This window comes from Peromyscus maniculatus, chromosome 2 (genome assembly GCF_049852395.1).
Source record: "Peromyscus maniculatus bairdii isolate BWxNUB_F1_BW_parent chromosome 2, HU_Pman_BW_mat_3.1, whole genome shotgun sequence".
In the NCBI taxonomy this organism is placed as follows: Eukaryota; Metazoa; Chordata; class Mammalia; order Rodentia; family Cricetidae; genus Peromyscus; species Peromyscus maniculatus.
The window spans coordinates 110,630,336-110,636,335 of NC_134853.1; positions in this window are offsets into that span (position 1 = coordinate 110,630,336).

The following is a 6,000-nucleotide window of genomic DNA, read 5'->3' on the forward strand; positions in this document are numbered from 1 at the left end:
TTACCGAAGGCTATTGGGGTCCAGCCCCTCGATAGCCTTCACCCAGGGTTCCAGAAGAGACACAACTGGTGGCAGATTAATCTGAGGGATGCTCTAGTAAATCTACATACACAATACTCTTTAGTTCCTACACTTTATTCTTATGAGTCAGTTCTCTCTCTATATTCTTACTTAGCTCCTTTCTTGCCAGACTTCTCTCTACATTTATGTGCTGTTCCCCCATATGCTGTTCCCCGTCTTAATTCCTTCCTCTAATTCTGTCCTGTATTAGTTCTCATCCATCTAGTTCTTCCCCATCTTAGCTCCTCTTTGTCCTTAGTTCCTCTCTAAAATCTTCTAAGTTCTCTCTCTCATTCTTTCCCATCCAGTTCTTTCTCATCTCCTTAGTTCTTTCCCTCTTATTCTTACTCACCTAGTTCTTCCCCATCTGGCTCTTCCTCCTCTTCCATCCTGTTCCTTTTGTACTCTCTTCTAGCCCTCCAATCTAGTTCTTCTCTAATCTAGTTCTCTTCCAATCTAGTTCTTCCCCATCTCAGTTTGTTCTCCTCCAGTTCTCGCCCATCTAGTTCTTCCATTCTCTTTTTTCTTCTCCGTTCTCCAGTTCTGAAAATAAAACTTTCTTTTATTCCTTTGGTCCTTATCTCTCCAAGCTATGTCTGCTCCCATCATTTTTTTTGCAGGGCAGGGGAAATGTGCTTGATTGCTAGGCAACTTGGCTAAGCAACTTCTGTCACAGCTAGATGTACCTGTAAGTAGGAACCCTTTAGTTATGAGTTAATTGTTAAGGCTGGATCTAAAACTAGAAACAGGACTTTGGAAAGGAGAAAGTTAAGCTTAATTAGCACATCCACCAGGCCTTCTCAAACAGACAGTCTAGATGTTTAAGTCTGTTCTTAGAGAATACAGAGGTGTCTCTGATAAGATACTTTTGTTGGTCTGAGGATGGTCCTGGCCAGATGCTGTTAATGACAATAATTACAGAAAAGCCTGAAATTAGGGATCCTGGCTGCGTTACTGAACAGAAGGTTATCTAAATATTCCATTAGTAGAGGGAAAGTGGTGCCCAATGAATGATGGAAAAGCTACAATAGCACGTGAGAAATTCATAGCAGGAAATGGCTAGTAATCAAAAGCCAAATATCACTAAGACTCCTTTTGAGCCTTGGCTTGACCTCTGGAAGGCTCTTGGCTTCTTCCAGGTATTAGCTTGTCATAATCAGCTGAAATACCACTTCACATTATTGCGGCTTGCAGCATAAGGTTATCTGAGATTCTGGCTAGAAGTGTATTATAATGGACCATCTCATTTTGGAACTGTTCTGAAGAGTTCAAAATTGATTATTGAGTGATTTTTTTTTTTAGTTTAATGGCATCATTATGGACCGGGTAGTGTCATTGTCGTGAGGCCCCATTTTCCTTTTGGAGACTTTAGAGACTGCTATTGGAAAGTTTTTCACTGTGGAGGACTTGAACATATTAATATCAAAATGGAAAGTTTGGATTTTAGGATGATGTGACGTGAGGAAGGATTCCCAGAAATCAAGAATAAATATGAAGAGAAATAGAATCTTGACAACTGTGGTCCCTAGATTATTGACTTTCTCCTGTCCCATACCAGGTGATTCTTCTGATATGAGACAGAGTCTCTTAATTCTTTATTTTAGCAACATGCTTTTATTAGAGAAGGAGAGAGCCACATTCCAACTCCAAAGCCAGCTTGATTTATAATTGAATTTGGATTACAACTTTTCTAGAGTTAAAGAGAAATAGATGTTAGACAGTGAAATATTACCCTGTGTATATTGGTACAAATAGGTCCTTCCCTTCTGCCGTAGACCACTGGGTATCCAAGGCCTTTTGATTTCTTGAAGACATGTATTTCTATTATCCTGTAAAGACAAAAACCAGTACCCTGACCCAACCCTTGTTTGGTACATAGAACCACTTAGATATTGCCTTGAGTTATGGCCTATCGGTCACATTTTATGCTCACCCTGCCAAACCCATGTGTACTGATAGAGGAGATTGTAGGAACCATGAACAAGTTCTTCAACTTGTGATGGAATCCCAAGGAACCATTATTCCCCTTAGAGCAAGAGAAAGTTCTAGAAACATTTCTTTTCATATTTGGGCTACAAGGAGAAAAATGATCACCTGTGAGGCACCCATCATGTTTTTAGATAAACTAAATGAGTCTCTGGATATGGTTACCACCTGGCTGAGTCTACCTAATGTGCTGAAAGTGGAGTGGCACCTCAGTTCCCATTTATGCGGGACCAAGCAGTTACATTCCAGCCAAAACAGTCACAGCAAATTAGTGTCGGACACTTGGCATGTGACAGCGACTTTCTATGCACACTCCATGTACTAACTTCATTACCACAGCGACTTTCTATGCACACTCCATGTACTAACTTCCTTCATTACCACAGCGACTTTCTATGCACACTCCATGTACTAACTTCATTACCACAGCGACTTTCTATGCACACTCCATGTACTAACTTCATTACCACAGCGACTTTCTATGCACACTCCATGTACTAACTTATTACCACAGCGACCTTCTATGCACACTCCATGTACTAACTTCATTACCACAGCAACTTTCTATGCACACTCCATGTACTAACTTCCTTCATTACCACAGCGACTTTCTGTGAAGTCACCATGCTTGTTCTAGTTTAACAAGGATAAAAATGAAAGCACACAGAAGCGAGACAGCAGAATTAGGACACGCCACTCTAGCTTCAGCACCTATCTCTCTCCATCTCGTTTCTCAGAGCCTCCTTGCCATATTGACCTCCTGGAAGCACCTTTCTCATTATCCTGAAAAGTCATCAGGAAGGGTGCTTATTCTGCAAATCATCCCCCTTTCTGTTATTCTCTATTTGGACAAATACTATTATTCACAAAAGTCCATTTAGGCAATAAACACCTGCTATGCTATTGATGATGCATTTCTCTTCACCAGAGTGTTAAGCCTGGCCCCATACAGGGTCTGTTACAAAGGAGGTCCTAAATAATTCTGTGGAGGGAAACAATGGCATGTGTTGGATTTTCCTTTTTTATGGGGTGGGGTGGTGGTTGATGCGAATGTGCATATGTAGTTGCTATTAGACAGTCCATATTGAACTGAAATTCTCTACAGCCTATATCATGGAGAAGAAGCCTCTATTTCCTCCTGTGGCAGATTATTTTTCTAAGGACAAAGAGAAATCAGTACAGATGTTAAATTTTCCTTGACACTAGTGTGTCATTAGTAATGGTTGGCACTAGGTGGCGCCAAGGAGCCTTTCAGGGGCTCAGAAAAGGGCTGAACTCCATTATTAACTCTCAGTTTATGCTCAAAATAATTTAAAGATTTTTTTCCTTAAGATTTGCAAATGTGCATTATTTGAGCCAGCTATTTAATTACATTCATCCCCCTGGTGCATTCTTTGCTCCACTGGTTATCTTATTATTTTTGAAGTGGAAAGGCCTTATAATTTATTTCTTCCAGTTTCTTAGTACTTAGAGACAGAGTTTTAATACTTGGGTAAAGACTTTATTTAGTTTTTGAGACTTAATATTTCAGATCTCGCTCTACTCCTGACTTAAACCCACTTTCTATCAATAATGTGCAATGTGGTGACAGCTACTGTGGGTTTGGCCTGCTGTAAAAAAATAAATAATAAAAAAGAAATTGAAAAGCGAACTGACCCATCAGCACTCAAGCAAAAATGCTTATTTCTGTTTTTTTTTTTCTTTTTAAGAAAGGTCCTGTTGGTTAAAACAAAGACCATCAGCAACTGCAATGGGTTCAACTCAAAGTTCTGTTCCCACCTTTGCTTTCCTTTAAAAATACAGACGCCTCACACGCCAAACTGCACACATGGGCGACATAACATGTAAAACTTGGATACATGTGTACATTGTATGATGTGCAATTACAGAGTGTTTAAATCAGACTAAATACGTGTTCTCTTCAAACATCTACTATTTATTCCTAGTAAAAGCATCCTATATCCTTTCTTCTAGCTTTTGGAGGTATACTGTACTTTCCCATTATTTGTAGATGCTTCACTGTCTTGTTTCTATCTATGTCCTAGTTCCTTTTATCTCTGCCCACATCTCCTCACACTATTTTTCCTAGTCTCTGGTGACTCCCACTTTGTGTTCAACTCTTATAAGATCAATCTTTTTAGGTTCACACACAAGTGAGATCACCTGATACCTGCCTTTCTGTAGCTGGCTTACATTTTTTCATTGAACACAAGGAACTCTAGTTCCTATCACAGTGTCTCAAATGGAAGGATCTTTTCTTAGCAGTTGAATGGTGTCACAATTGCAGTGTATACCTATCACATTTTCTTTACTTACATCCTGGTTGATGGACAGTTTGGTTGCGTCTGTATCTTCGCTATCATGAAGAATGCTGATGTGAGCATGGGTATGCAGAGGTCTCTGACATACTGATTTCAATTCCTTTAGATATAGATTGAGAAGTGAGAGTTCAGAGTCATCTGTAGCTCTATGGTAATTTCCTGAAGGAAACTTTACATGGTTTTGCAGAATGGCTGTACTAATTTACATTCCCACTCATACTGCAAAGGCTTCCTTTTCTTTACATCGGTGGCAGCCCTTGTTACCTTTAGTTAGTCATATCCATTCATACTGGAGTGAGGTGATATATGATGGTGATTTTGATTTACATTTCTTTGATGATTAGTGATACATAGCACTCCCTCCCCCCTACCACATACCTTTGGTCTCCTTTGTATGTCTTCTCTTGAGAATCCTTTGTTTAAACATGTCTTTTATATTGGGTTGTTTTGCTGCTATTGACTGCCTGGCATCCTTCATATATATTGTGTGTTAACTTCTTGTCAAATGAATAATTTGCAAGTACCTCCCCTTTCTTGATTATTTCCTTTGCTATGCTGTGCTTTTTACTTTCTTTTTGACCTTGGTAAGTCATTTACTCCCTTTGAGCCTATATTTTTCATCTAAGTGACAAGATGATTTACTTATCTTATTGTTGACTTGTGAGATACATTTGCATTTCATTGTCTTTTTTTACAAATAATTTAAAGATGGTCACAAGATAAGTATGCACATTAATGATTAATGAATACATGACACGTTGACAATATAAATATACAGTGTATAATGATCAATTAAAGGGAATTATCATTTCTACTTTAAAAAATTCATTTATTTAAAGTGTATGTATGTGTGCCCAAGGGTATGTGTATCACAAATGTGAAGGTGTCTGTGGAGAGGGGAGACCAGAAGTGGGTATCTGATCCCCTGGAACTGGAGTTACAGGCAGTTGTGAGCTGCCTGATGTACATGCTGGGAAACTGAACCTGGGTGTTGTAGAATATTATTTTAAGGTGTGTTACTTTTGTTTATGTAGCATTTGTTTAACTCTGTGAAGCTGTGTTACTGTGCCTGTGTAAAACACCAGATGGCCTAATAAAGATCTGAACAGCCAATAGCAAGGTAAGAGAAAGGATAAGTAGGGCTGGCAGGCTGAGAGATATATAGGAGAAATCTGAGAGGAGAGACCTAGGAACAAGAGAGGAAGGAGGAGGATGTCAGGAGCCAGCCACCCAACTACACAGCAAGCCACAGAGTAAGAGTAAGATTTACAGAAGTAAGAGAATGGGAAAAGCCCAGAGGCAAAATGTAGTAGACAGGATAATTTAAGTTAAGGAAATCGGGCAAGAAACTAAGCCAAGCTAAGGCTGAGCATTCATAATTAGGAATAAGCCTCCATGTGTGATTTATTTGGAAGCTGCGTGACAGACCCCTCAAAAGAGCCAAAAAACAAACAACACCTGGGTCCTTTGCAAGAGCAGCAAGTGCTCTTAACTTCTGAGCCATCTCTTCAGTTCCTATTTCCATCTTCTTAAAGTTATCATGTTTCATGTTCTTCAGTAACTACATAAAGAATTATGAATTATAACTACCCTTTTGTGCTGTAGACCATTAAAACTTATTCCTCCAATCTAG